The sequence below is a fragment of the Seriola aureovittata genome, chromosome 8 (assembly GCF_021018895.1).
Source record: "Seriola aureovittata isolate HTS-2021-v1 ecotype China chromosome 8, ASM2101889v1, whole genome shotgun sequence".
In the NCBI taxonomy this organism is placed as follows: domain Eukaryota; kingdom Metazoa; phylum Chordata; class Actinopteri; order Carangiformes; family Carangidae; genus Seriola; species Seriola aureovittata.
In genome coordinates this window covers 12,174,679-12,188,403 of record NC_079371.1, presented here as the reverse complement: position 1 = coordinate 12,188,403, position 13,725 = coordinate 12,174,679, and the positions used below count along the sequence as shown (strand labels likewise).

The 13,725-nt window shown below is 39.8% G+C and overlaps 1 protein-coding gene across 13 annotated transcripts in view; it reads right to left on the bottom strand.

The window, feature by feature from the left end:
- dlg3 (discs, large homolog 3 (Drosophila)) overlaps positions 1–13,725 on the bottom strand; it is a 79,840-nt gene that overhangs the window by 32,483 nt on the left and 33,632 nt on the right. The gene's annotated exons all lie outside the window — the stretch shown is intronic.

Genomic DNA, 13,725 nt, shown 5'->3' with positions numbered 1-13,725 from the left:
GGAAATTTTGCTTTGCTATATGAACTCTTTGTTAAACAAAAAAAATTAAAGATGGTTTCTGGGAAATTTTGACAGGCATTTTTCACTGTTTTCTGATATTTTAGATGTTAATCAAAATAAACGTTAGTTGCAGCCCTAGATATGTGTTTAATATGGAAGTAATGCTTCATTCTGGCAACAACTTTGATAATCGATTAATTGTTGAAGTAATTGATCAAGGAAAAAGGCACATAAAGACATCTTGTTGGCCATTTTTCACTGTTTTCTGACTTAACAATCGACTTGTCAGAACCCTCATGATTACTTAATGTTTTCTAAGAATTCTGAACTAATATAATATATTCTGATGTTTCCACTGCCATTTAATAGTTAGATTCTCAACTAAAAAAATATAATTAATATAGATTTCTGTGGAGAGTTTTATTGATGCTAGATGTTTGATGCTCCCCTCTGAGATATGGATAATATTTTAGGTGAAACATTGATTACTCTTCATATTTTTGTTTTCTCTTGGGCACATGAAGAGGGCAAAATGTAAAATGCAGATTACTGATTATCAACATTAATGCATAGTATCGGTACCAGCTTTTAAAACCCAGTTGAACCCAACTACAAGCCTTACATATTAAGTTTCACAGTTCAATAAACTTCCCAGCTCAGCTCTATTGTGCCACCTGGTGTTTCTTTGCCCATTTCAGGCCTGCAGAGAAGATGAGGAGAAGCTGTGGGCTGAGACCTCAGAGGAAAGGTGTCCGAGTGGAAACAGAGAAGCAGGAGTGTGAAAGAGGAGACGCACTGGTTGGTTTAGGAACAGCTTGACGGTTGTCCTCTACTACAGCGCACTGGCTGTCTACTTTTTTATTGATTTGATTGAGCTGTGTGGGTGAGGGGATGCTGACAGTGCTGCTCTGGGACCTTACACTTCCTTAGGTCCGACACTGAAGGGAAAATCACTAGCTGCCACCCTCCCCCTAAACCCCCCACCTCACCCAATCTCACCCTCTTACCTCTTTGTCTTAATATATGCAGACATTGCCTGTGTCCAAGCAGCTGATTATGATCTCCTTCCTAAATGACTATAGGGTATATTACATACTACTTCTGATTCAATGTTCTATGTGAGCTGTGCTATTAGGCCATCTGCTTGTATATTGTGTAACTGCCTGTAGTGATATCTTTGATATATTGACAGTCTATAGCACTAAAAAATTTGAGATGTACACAGATAGATAGATAGAGACAATAAATCAATATAATACAATGATATTATTTACTATTTGCTTTTGGTGATATCACAATAGGACTGTAAAGCTGCTTTACAGTTTAGTGAGTGAATTTTCTTTGATTATTTGAGTGCTCTAGCTTAACAAAACAAAGAGAGAATTATTCTACTTAATAATAGATTATATTCATGTTATAAATGATTGTGAAAGTGTTTCAAAAGCTCCAGTATTGAGCCCCACATTTGTATAAAAATCAAGATATACACACAGATATTAAAGGGATAGATGTCACTATATATATGCTGTAACAAATCATGTCACACAGTACATAGTGTCATATGTCATATAACAAATGATACTCAATTACTCAGCTTTTCTATGTACAATAGATATTACTTTCTATTTGTGGTGCATACATGCTATTATGATACTTGAGGAGTATTTAAAGGCCACTGTTCAGGGGTTTTCTGTCAAGCTGCATGAGGCTGCTACACTTCTGCAAACAAAAGAGTGCAACTTGAAACACATTCTTAAAAAGATTTGATCCTTTGATCAAAATCATTTCCTTTCTCCACACTTGTCACTGAGTGATGTCCCTGGTAATGAAGGTCGCTCTCCGGATAAGCAGGAGCCGTGGATCTGACCTGCTCCTCTCGGTGGTGATGTGCTATGACTCTGGACAGCTGTGGCTGGCAACCCGACCCCCCCACCGCCACCCCCCACCCTCCCCTCCAGTCAGCACAACCAGGCCTTCATTGTAATCTGCATATGCACTAACAGATGCTAACGTCTGTGCTTGTGTTTGCACAGACGTATGTGACTAGATCTCATCTCTCATGAATGCTTTGCTCTTTTTTCCTCCCCTTCATCTTAGACCCCAATTTATAACACACGCCCCAAATCCAGGAGAGGTGTTTAATAGTAAAAGTCCACAGCAGCCATGTTAGTGATAGTCAGCTGTGAAAGAAAACCCTGAAACCAAAGCCCATACAGCAAGATATGATGAAACACAGCCTGAGGGCAACACATGGGAATACATTGGCTACTATTGTCCCCTGGTGACTGACAGACTGAACTACTGAATCCACTACTGAGACCACATGTGACAAAACACACCTGTTACAGTGCAATGCCTGCAGTGCTTATCATAAGTATCATAGTGAACCAATGCTGCCTCATGGGATCACTGAACCTACAAGTCCAGCTGAAAGACAATAAACCCATCAGTCGTAGAAAACAGCAGTATTATCCTGGCCAGGGATTGCTGCGTAATCCCTCTATCTGAATCTCACATAACAAGCAAACAAAAAGGAATAATGGAAGATAATCTCAGCATGAGTAATCTGAACATGAGTTTGTTTAACATTTAGCAATTTACTCAGGTAACTTGGATTAGATTGGATTACCCCACCTTCCTTGGGACTGTTGCTAACCTTCTCTTACCTCTGTGCTAACCTGCTGCACAGAAAGAGCATGAGATCTGACCACCACTGAAGTTTTATGACACATACCGGAGGTAGGATCTGTCTGTGCTATAATGAGCCCACACAGGACGAGCTGAGGACAAACACTAATTTACGGTATCTGGATTCTTGCTACCATGGGAGGCAGGTTGAGGATCACAGAGGTGAAGACAAAAGCAGTCTCTTATAGATTGATGTCAATCCAGGAGGGGATGGGAATGTCTGTCAGTGTGTTGCAGGTGAATGTGGGTCAGGGAACTATGATGTGATTCAATAGGTGAGGCAGTAAAAGGTTGCAGATGTGATACAATGCCAGAGCTGTACACAAAAATGTGGACTTCTAACTTAATTTGAACTTGACTACTCTGAGATTTGACTTGGCAAAATCCTGGAACTACCAAAGATAAATAAGACAGCCACAGGCCATACGTGGCCACATAGCATGAAATTTTAATTATTATGCCTCCTCATTGAAAGGACAAGGTCTCTGCTAAGTAAAAAAAAATATTTATGCCATAAGATCAGTATTCAGAGACCCAGAAGACTTCCTCTTGTCTATGCGGACGTGTCACTTGACTTGGGCTACTTCTCAAGGATCCTATTCCAAGCACAATGCAAGGTATGACCCAGCGTTTAGACCTTGCATTAATGTGTGCCTTTCCTTGTTCAGTTAAGATATAGATAAATACAGATTGCATGTTAATGCCGGGTTTAAATGGGGTTGTCCTGAGAGCTGCTAAAGAAGTTTTAAAAACAGCTTTGTATAGTACATGTGTGGGACTGACAGATATGACAGGACTTAACCAAATCTAGATATGATTACCATAAAATCCCTTTATTTTTCTTTTAATTCATACATTAGTCATTAAAAGCTGCTTTCACAGATAGTTGTTGCTCTTTACTTCTGCCCACCTGCGATGCAGAGCGAGGGGTACAGTAACTTTGGTACTACATGGACCATAGACTGAGAAATGGAAGCAAGTGAGCATACTGGACACAAAGACCTCGTATGCACACAATGACAATGAGCCCAGACTGCCTCCCCAGCATGAGATCATTACAACAAGTCCCCAGTGACCACCAGTAGCGATGAAAATTCACTTGCTACAGTCCTTTCTTTCTCTCACCCCCTTGTCTCATTCAACCATCTGTTCATAATAGTTTCTTGTTCATCAATCTATCATCTTGCTCTTCTGTCAGTTGAGATTGTGTATCTGTCTCTTGTCTCTCAGCATCACAGGGGATGTGTATCATGTCCCTTTGGCATTGCACCACACAACACTCACTTGGCTGCAGACCCCCGGGACAGTAAAGCTACAAAGACTCCCACTGAACCTTGGCAAGTGCAGGGCACAGGCTTCATCCAAATTGTTAAATAATCAATGTGTTCCCATGGTAACCAGTGCTCGTACACCATTGGCCAGCTATCCTGCTTAGTCACCTCCCCCTGCTTCACCTCTCAGGGCTCTCACTGCAGTTCATGCAGCTCTGTGCTTGCACATGCCTGGCCATGGGCTGGATGTGGCTGACTGCTTTCTGTGGTGCCTGTCCATATCTCTCTCTCTCTCACACACACACACACACACACACACACACACACACACACACACCACACACACACACAACACACACACACACACACACACACACACACACACACACACACACACACACACACACACACACACACACGTCTTAAATCCATACGTCATGAGTGAAATCCAAAGAGACTACGTTCAAAAACGACATTATGGCTGCATTACCTCAGTTGTTTTGATCTGAACATACTGTGTTTAATAGAATATGCTTTGTTAAGCAGATACACTGAAAATCATAGGTTAAATAAAAAGATTTCACATTCAGGGAAATATGCTTTTAGTTGACCACTTTCGTGTCTGTATGGTAACTTAGCTTAAAATTATAACTAGAAACAGGGGAATAGCAGCTAGCCTGGCTCTGTCCGAAGGTAACAAAACACAACTACCAGCGCCTATGAGGCTCACTAATTTACATGGTATACTGCGTTTGTTTAATCCCTTCCAAAGCAAATGTGTAGAAACAACAATGTTATGCTTTACAGGGGGATATTGTTACCTTTGTTATGCAGGGTAGCTGTTTCCTAATGCTTTCAGTGGGTATGCTATGTTAGCTGGCTGCTGGGGGTGGCTTTTTTCTTTTCTTTAATTGTAAACATTGTTTAATTGCTAACATAGAATTATTAACATATGGGTCTAAATATGGTTAACTGCCTCGCTATAATTTATGTTTATGTAAATAAATGTGCAGCAAACAAACACTGTCCATCATAAGAAACATCATTTTAAAAGATGTTTGTATATCCTGCATGATATGTCGCCTGCAGATGACTCTGCATCCCTGCTGATGACTGTAACGTCACAACTTGGAAACAAGGTAAAGACAACAAGGAAAGTTAAACTTGCTGCTCTTCTTCACCAGTCAGCTTTACTTTTTTTGTGTTTTCAAACCCTAATCTTCCTCGCAGGTAGAATGGAGGGGGAGAACAAGAGGGTTCAGCATGTGCAGAGTGATGGCATGCTGACAGGGCAATAACCCCTTCCTCCTTAGAAAACATTTCCGCATCAGTTCCTCTCGCGGCAAGGCACACCAACATGGCAGCTCAGTCTCCAGTGGTGACATCGCAGTGAAATATGACAGTCAGCCCCGCTCAGATGATGCACCCAGTCAGTCTAATGATACAGCCAATGCTGAAGTAAGCTCTTCCTGGGCATAAAGTCAGATCTAACAGCACATAGGAGAACAAGGTGTGCTACGACGACCTTATGTTATCTCAAAATGTAATGTTCCTTCATTTTCTGATGCCTCTAGCGGTACTGCGTTTATGTTTTTCTGCAGAATGTGGGATGAGAGACGCAGTCAGTGGTGCTGCTCTGATCCTCTGGCTCTCATTGGCCTCTCATAGGCCACGCTGCAGTCCAATCAATACCTAGTCAATTACTATGCACCCAACATCTCATTCACGCTGTGGCCCCTGTGCCGGAGGGAAGAAGGAAGGAGAGAAGCAAGGTGAGAGAAGAAGTGACACATGGATGGAGCTGAGAAGGATGAACACATGACAGCAAGAGATGTTTTACTCGCAGATGCCATTGAAACTCAATGTTGCATTCTTTGTCCGGGACAAAGGCGGAATAACGAGATGTAATAAAGAAATCCCATAGCGGTAAAGGTCAACTGCTCCAACACCAGCTGAATTCAGGCATTCATCTCAATGAGGCAGCCACAAGGAAATTAATTAATTCGCCCATAAAACGGCCCCATTAAAGCTCAAAGTTTTCTGATTTGATGGCTATGATTGAGCATTGTGACTATGTTGCCCCCCCCTTCCCCAAACCCACACCACAGACGAACATTCATGAAACCATAATTAATAGCCCGTCACAGCTGTCAGCAGCGCTCCCTCCTCATCTTTATGTAATATTACAAAAGCATGCTCTGGCTTACCTCTCTGTCATGCTGAGCAGCTCCAAATGAGAGCTGGCTAGTTTGACCTTCACAAGTGCAGCCACAGAGGGAAAAGTACTTAGTGTAACGAATATTCATAACAGTGTTGCTCGAGAAGGCCTTGCTACAAGTCTGCTGACAGCTGATCAGGTTTAAACATGACTGTGCTCGTCTCTTTGCCTTTGATGTATATATACAGTGAGCGTGTGCGCATGTGTACATTTTGACAATCATGGCTTCCTGGGACATTTGTTCATTATTAATGTAATTTAGTTACACCTGTGCTTTTCTTGCTCTGACAAGTCAAAATGTCCGCTGTGAAAGCAGCTCATGCTGGAGGCCGTGGTTATGATGCAGTGTTATAACTTTTTGACTTTCATCGATGATCTGATCGTATCGTGCTCACGTTCTACAAACTTTTGCAATTCAAATCAATGATTCCAATTCAATTATTTTTTGTGCAGTTGCCATTTAGTGATATACAGTATATTGATATCAGAAAATATCCTTATTAATATTGTGATAATCTGATCATTTCAGTTATTTTGGTCACCCCTATACTAACAACGATATGGTCAAGGTGTACTGTTGTTTCTAATATGATTATCCTTGGAAAAATTATCAGATAATCCTAAAGTGAGTCAAACCTATTTCCTTTCAGATTGAAATGTAAAATGTTTTGATCATTTCAAAACCAAATCAGTTCAGACTCATTTCCACAAAATGATGTTCAGGCTAAGAAAACCAGATTTATATCACAATAGAAAATGGTATTTTGTTCTTAGCTAGTGTGGCACCTAATGATTATTATTTTAATCCAACTTTTATTTTGATAGATAAATTAATCATAAGTAAAAATCTTTAAAATGTCCATTTCCAGAACCTGAAGTAAACGGTGTAAAACTCATACTGAATTATATAAATTGTCCAATTGAGAAGCTGAAACCAGAGAATGCATGGTGTTTTAGCTTGATAAATGACTTTGATTGGTTGACTCAATCAAAATGAAAAACTATCGATGAAAAAATATTTATAAAACTAATGGGTTTAGCACTCTGCTTTGCTTTGCTCTGTGTTATTTCTCTGATTGAGTCATCACTGCATCATAACAGGTGCCTCCCCCGCCATGGCCACAGTCAACTGGTGCCCTAAAGTTCAATGTTGCAAAAATATAAATTGTCAATAATCCAGTTTTATTTTCATATCCAGATACTTTGTTATGTAAATGACTGTATTGTTAATTTGCATCAGTCACTGGTTCACGATCACACAGCCAACACCAGGAGGCTCAATCACAAACAGCTACAGTGAAAGTTACCACATGTGCTATGGCGAGGCTCCATAATGAAGGAAGCCTGTCAAGTGTGAGTGTCATCAGTATGCTTCACATACTCCCGCCCCCACTACTTCCTCTACATCAGAGGTCACTGCAGCATGTTACCTCACAGCTCTTGACTAGTTGCTACCCCTTGTTGCTAAGCTGAGAGAGCTGCTAAGCTCGTTCCTCTCTGGTGTTTTGGATCCTGCGCTGAGTACCGGTGACAGTGCACAACCACACACACAAATGAGTGCTGCCATTTTGATGCTTTCACCACCGTCACGTTGCCTCGTCAGTCAATAAGGGTGTATTATTCAGCTGCTGTGGTGTCATTAAGGAGAAAAGTGAATCTTTTAGATTTACCTCATCTCCAATTCATCTCCATTTTATGGTTTGTTGTGTTTGAGTGTGTACAGAGTTTTCTGTGTGATGCTGTGAAGATGCTGACAGTGTGGCTGAGGTAATTGTCTTATTGTGGCATGACAAGGTGAGACATTTCACAATAATAACAGCCACTAACAGGTAAATACATCCAGTAAATAAACTATATATTTTCTGAATATTTACATCTTTTATGAGACCACTATTATCAATTCTTTAGATAGCAAGGAGCAACTACAGGACAGTATTGAGTGCTTGAGAGAATGAGTTAGAAATTAAATATGCACAATATATATACTGTATACACACATATATATACACACACACACACACACATATATATATATATTTAAAAATTTTTTTTTTTTTTTTTCATTAAAGGGTTTTTGGGGGAGGTTTTTCTTGTCCAACTCTAAAGCCTAAGGGTAGAGGGTCTTGTATAATGTTCAGGTGGTGATTTTGGGCAATTAAAACAAAATTGACTTGACTTGAACACATCAGCACTGATTGAGAAACTACTGTCACCATTGCATATATCATTACATCTCTGTCTCCTGAAATTCTATAAATGATCACATTCCCAACCTATAAACATAAAGCCAACATTACTGTTTTACACAATAGTTTGACATTATGGGAAATAAGCTTATTAGATTCAGAGTTAGATGAAAGGACTGATAACCACAGCCAGCAGCCACTTAGCTTAGCTTAGCATACTGACCAGAAACAGAGGGAAAGAGCTACCCTGGCTGTGACTGGTTAAAATATTATATCTTGTTTGTTTAATTCATAGAAAAAACAATGTTTATTTGTCATTTTACAAGGCTTCATGTGTGTCACTTGGCTGAGAGCAGTTGCCAGGTAAAAAAAATCATCTGTAATACTACCACATAGACATGAGAATGGTATCAATCTTCTCATCTAACTGCCAGAAAGCAACTGAGTGGATTTCCCAAAGTGTCAAAGTATTTCTTTACAATGATGTTAAACTTCTGCCTCTATCAGTCTGAACTCTCTTCTTACTTATCTGAAACTTATTGACCACAGGAACTCTCAGAAAACTCTCTCACTGCAGCTAAAAGACATCCACCTAAAAATTAACAATCTGAAACTATTTATTACCAGAAAACACACCTGATAGTCCACAGTGCTCTGTTCTTTTTCAATGAGAGCACTCTGCTCTCATTCACTTTTTATTATTTTTCCTCATTCCTTTCCTGAGCACACCAGAACACAATCTACTGAGCTGCAATTATACCCCTCCAATTTTAGACTTTTTCTTTTCTTTTAATTGGGAACATTGGACCGTGATTCTGCTTCATGGACACAATGCCGTTGCAAACACTCTCCCCAAAGCTCATGATGATCCTTAAACCCATCTGATTGGAGGTAAAAAATGATTTCCTTTACCTACCCTTTACACCACAGGTCTTCACTCACACATTCATTCATTTTATTCTTCCTTAAATGTGAATGTAATGTTTTGGACTAGAATAAATAGAAACCACAGCTCTTCAGCTGGTGCTGGTCCACAAATCAAAATCATGAGACAGTGATAAAACTACAGAGATCAAATACAGAGTACTTAGAGATCCACTGTAAAAACAATATAGTGAGAATAACAAGGCTAACTTTGACCCAAAGCCCAATGAAAACCATTCGTCCCCACCTCCCAGGGGACTCAGCACAGATCCTGCTGTCATGGTTGAGGTTTCATGCTGTTCTATAAGCTCCACTCAGGAACGCCCACACATTCACATATCTCCATTCACTACCCTTGCCTGGGTTTTGGCTCACAATAAGTGTAGGTGTTGAAAGTGATGAAGAATTACAGTAAGTAGGACAAAGGACGAGGCAACAAAAAACAAGAACTGTTCCTCTAATTTCCCGGTGATAGTTATGAATACATGAGCACATTTATCCATATGCTGATGTATTTAGCGCCAAACAGCAGAGGGAAAAACAGGGCATTGTTTTAAACGTTTGTAGCTCATTGGTGATTGCCAAATCAATCTGCCTCCTGTCGAGGGTCCAGATTTGCCCTTCTTCTCTGCCCACCTCGGGTTGTGTTCAGGCACACCGTCCCCTCAAGAACACATCTCGGCTGAGATCAGAGTAGCCATCTTATTGGACGGAAAAGATGGCACAAACACTGATCTGAAAACACACAAACCTATAAGCCTGTAACACATTTAACAGAGGTTGCTGTGATGAAACACTATTCACCAGCTGGCTGTCAAAACACAACAAACCTGTTCTGTGGAACAGAATATATGGACTGTAGCCATCTCAATACAAAACGAGTGCAGTAAGATAAACATAAAGAATGTACCGAGATAAAATTAATGGATGCTGAAAATTAAAATCCTCCCTGAAACTGAAATGAAGCATAAACAAATACTTTTAGACATTTTTGGGAAATATGCTTATTTGCTTTTTCGATAAAGGTTAAACGAGAGGATTGATATCACTCTCATGTTGCCAGATGCTTCCATCTGCTTCCGTTTGTTGTGCTGATTTACGCTAAGCTAAGCTAACCGTCCTCTGGCTGCAACTTCATATTTAGCATACAGATATGAAAGTAGTATAGGTCTTATCCAATCAACAGTAAAAATGTTGATTGCAACTTCTCATATCTGAGGATTTGCTGCTTTTCTCTGTTTTTAATCACAGAAAAATGTAATCTCTTTGGCCTTTGGACTGTTAGTCGGCAAAAGAAGCAATTTCAAAATTGTGACGGGCATCTTTCCCAATTTTTCTGATATTTAGACAAAACAATTAATATATTAGTTAAAAAAATCAAATCATTAGTTCCAGCAATACATCAAACTGTTCTTCACTCACAGTGAGTCTTTGACTGAAAAGAATTTAAGGCACCTGTTTTTCAATTTAATCAACAAACCTAAAATACATTTTGTTTAAAACAAAAAGCATCATGAGATTAAAACAGTGATTAAGTTTCACTGAGGATTTGTCTGCACTTAGTCAAAGGGATCCACGGGATAAAAGGGAACATATGTACCAGATTCAGTATTTCATCACATAATCATAGTCAGTGTTTGTGCACAAATCATTGCAAGAAGAAAAAACATCTCTGCAAGTTTGCATCTGTTTAAAGACACACTTCACTTTTAGACTTTAAAAGATTCAAAATGACCAGACAACTACCTTTGGATATTCATTAGGACCTGGTTATACTGAACAATGCTGCAGTATTAATAAAAGGCTTAATCTTTTCAGCAGATTGTTACTCAAACAAAAATACAAATTTCCTTGAATTCTAGGTGCACTCACTGATGTTGCATCATTTCTCTCATTCAGACGCCCCTCCTCTCCCTCATCCCTGCCTGCTGAGATATTCTAGTGAGCATATGCAAGGCTTGGATTTGGCTGATTACATAATTGGAAATTTTAATGGTGAATATTAATCCACAATGGCCCATATTGGGTTTTATAAGCTGGCTGATCAGGATCTGCAGGCTCTCAGTAAGCAGCAGCAGCAGTCTACGGACAATGAAGCGCTGCGCTGGAAGAGCTCTGTATATTACACAAGTGGCATGGCTGACACAGCAGAGCACCACTACAATGTTCAATAATGCTGTTCATCACATACCTACAGCACATTTCTGCATTGCATTTTTAGCTTTTGTTCCATTGACGTCATTTTCGATACGTTTTTCCACATTTAGACACATAATTCTTGCCTTGATTTGTACTTGTGTGTCAGTGCGGCAATCAAAAAAGCTCTTGGAAATCCAGAAGGCTTCGGCCGCCTGCGTATCAACATTGCAGTCTGAGGGTAATTAGCTAGCTGAGCGGCAAAGCTACTGTGCAGCTCTGACTGAGCCTGCACCATGGCAACACACAGGGCTGGAGTCTGAGCACAGGCTCCTCTCTGCTTTCCTTTCCTCCCCTCTTCTTTCCCCTCTCCTCCCATTCCTCTTCCTTACTGGCTTCTACCCCTTTCTTTATGCCACACCTCTCATTCTTTCACCTCTTTCTCCCCCTTCCCATCTCTCTCTCTCTCTCTCTGCCCTTTTCCGCTCTTAATCCCCCTCCCTTGCATCCCCTCCTCTCTTGCATCATCACAGCACAAACTGACACAACTGAATAGACATTCACTGGTTCACACTGGGGGGGGCTCAGCGTTGCTGCTTTCCTCGACATTCTGAACACAGGACTGACTTTCTGCCTAAAATTACATTTATATACAATTAATGTGAATTGGCAATACATTTTTTAACAAAACATAATCCTATCTAGACTACACCTTCTTTTTTAATCAACAGAACGACAAAAGGTGCAGATTTAATTTATCTGCAATCCAATGCAAAATGTCCACACTGAACAATCTGCTAAATGTTCAGTATACTGTTCTTTAACCTCTGGACAGAGTCTGACTACATGTTCCCTCCTTTTTCCAGTCTTTATGCTAAGCTAAGCTAACCATCTGCTGGCAGGAGCCTCATATTCAGCAAACAGATATGAGTGGTGCACTCAACACAAAAACATGTGTATGTCACTAAAATGCCAAAGCACTTGGAAAAGATAGAAAGACATCTAACCAACGACAAGCTTATTTTCAACCTGAACTCAAGTGTTTTAGCACCTTTGACCTAACAACAAGTGGGATGCAGGATGTGAACCCTGGTTTCTGGGTCCTGTGTTTTGGACATGCAGTCTTCTTTTTGCATAGCTGCTGTATCAGTGATATTTTTTACATCATACTCTCATCCTTAATATCAGCCTCTAAAATTTAAATGATGCCAACTGAACTGTTATTTTCTATTTTCACAGTATCAACATTTTTGCCAACAGTAATGTATATGGTTCAGTGGCATTAACCCTTCATCTGTGTGATCATAGAGAAATATTAGCATCTGATGTTTTTGTGTGTGTGTGTGTTTGTGTGTGTGTGTGTGTGTGTGTGTGGTTAATGTTACAGTTAGCCCATTCAGCCCTGTTACACCTGGATAAGAACAGCTTGGAAAATAGGCACAAATCTTTATGAGAAAACAAGTCCTCCACATGTACACTGAAGCAGACATGACGGTAGCATTTCATAATAACGCGCTCTGATTCATTTCCAGCTGCTCTGTTAAGCACATTAAAACACAAACATCTCCTTTGTTCTTTCCTCCCATTCCTCAGCCTGTGGGTCTTCAGCTCAAAGGCAACTATCTGTCTGTGTTGAATGGCAAGCGTTGACCTTTTTAAACTTCTGCTCATGATAACACAAAATAGTCCTATATTGCGTCTAAAAAGTCATGGTAGCCTACAGCATATATGTTATGATTTCACTTGGCAATTCGTCTTGCAAGTAAAAGTTTCACAGCAGTGGGACAGATGGAGGGAGAGAAGGGAGAGCAGTGTTTTCTATAGAGTGAGTATAAATAAATGTATGTTCGCGGAGTATATACTGTGGCATCAGTTTTTTTGGGAATGCAAATGCAAACATCTTATTCAAGAGTATTGATATCAAATATTGTCAAAATGCCTCATGAACCTCTGAGGACACCAATCTACACCTACGGATTTTAAAAAGAATTAAATACAGCCTTAGCGTCAGCAAATAATTACAATCAGTGCAAAGCTGGACAGGTATAACTAATCAGTAAATGACTGTGTATTGTATTCTTATAAAAGACACTATGATCGCTATGATACCTTATGTCATACTGTACTTAACGGTTGTAATGTGTGATAAAGTGTGAATTTTTCTGCAGATTGGCTAATTATAGCTGGTTCAAGACTTTTTAATCTGCTGGATTTTTCCTTTTTCTCTCAGAACTGTGATATAATAATAATCTATAATCTAAGAAACTAAGTAATAATCTATATATATTTTACAAGTTATTTA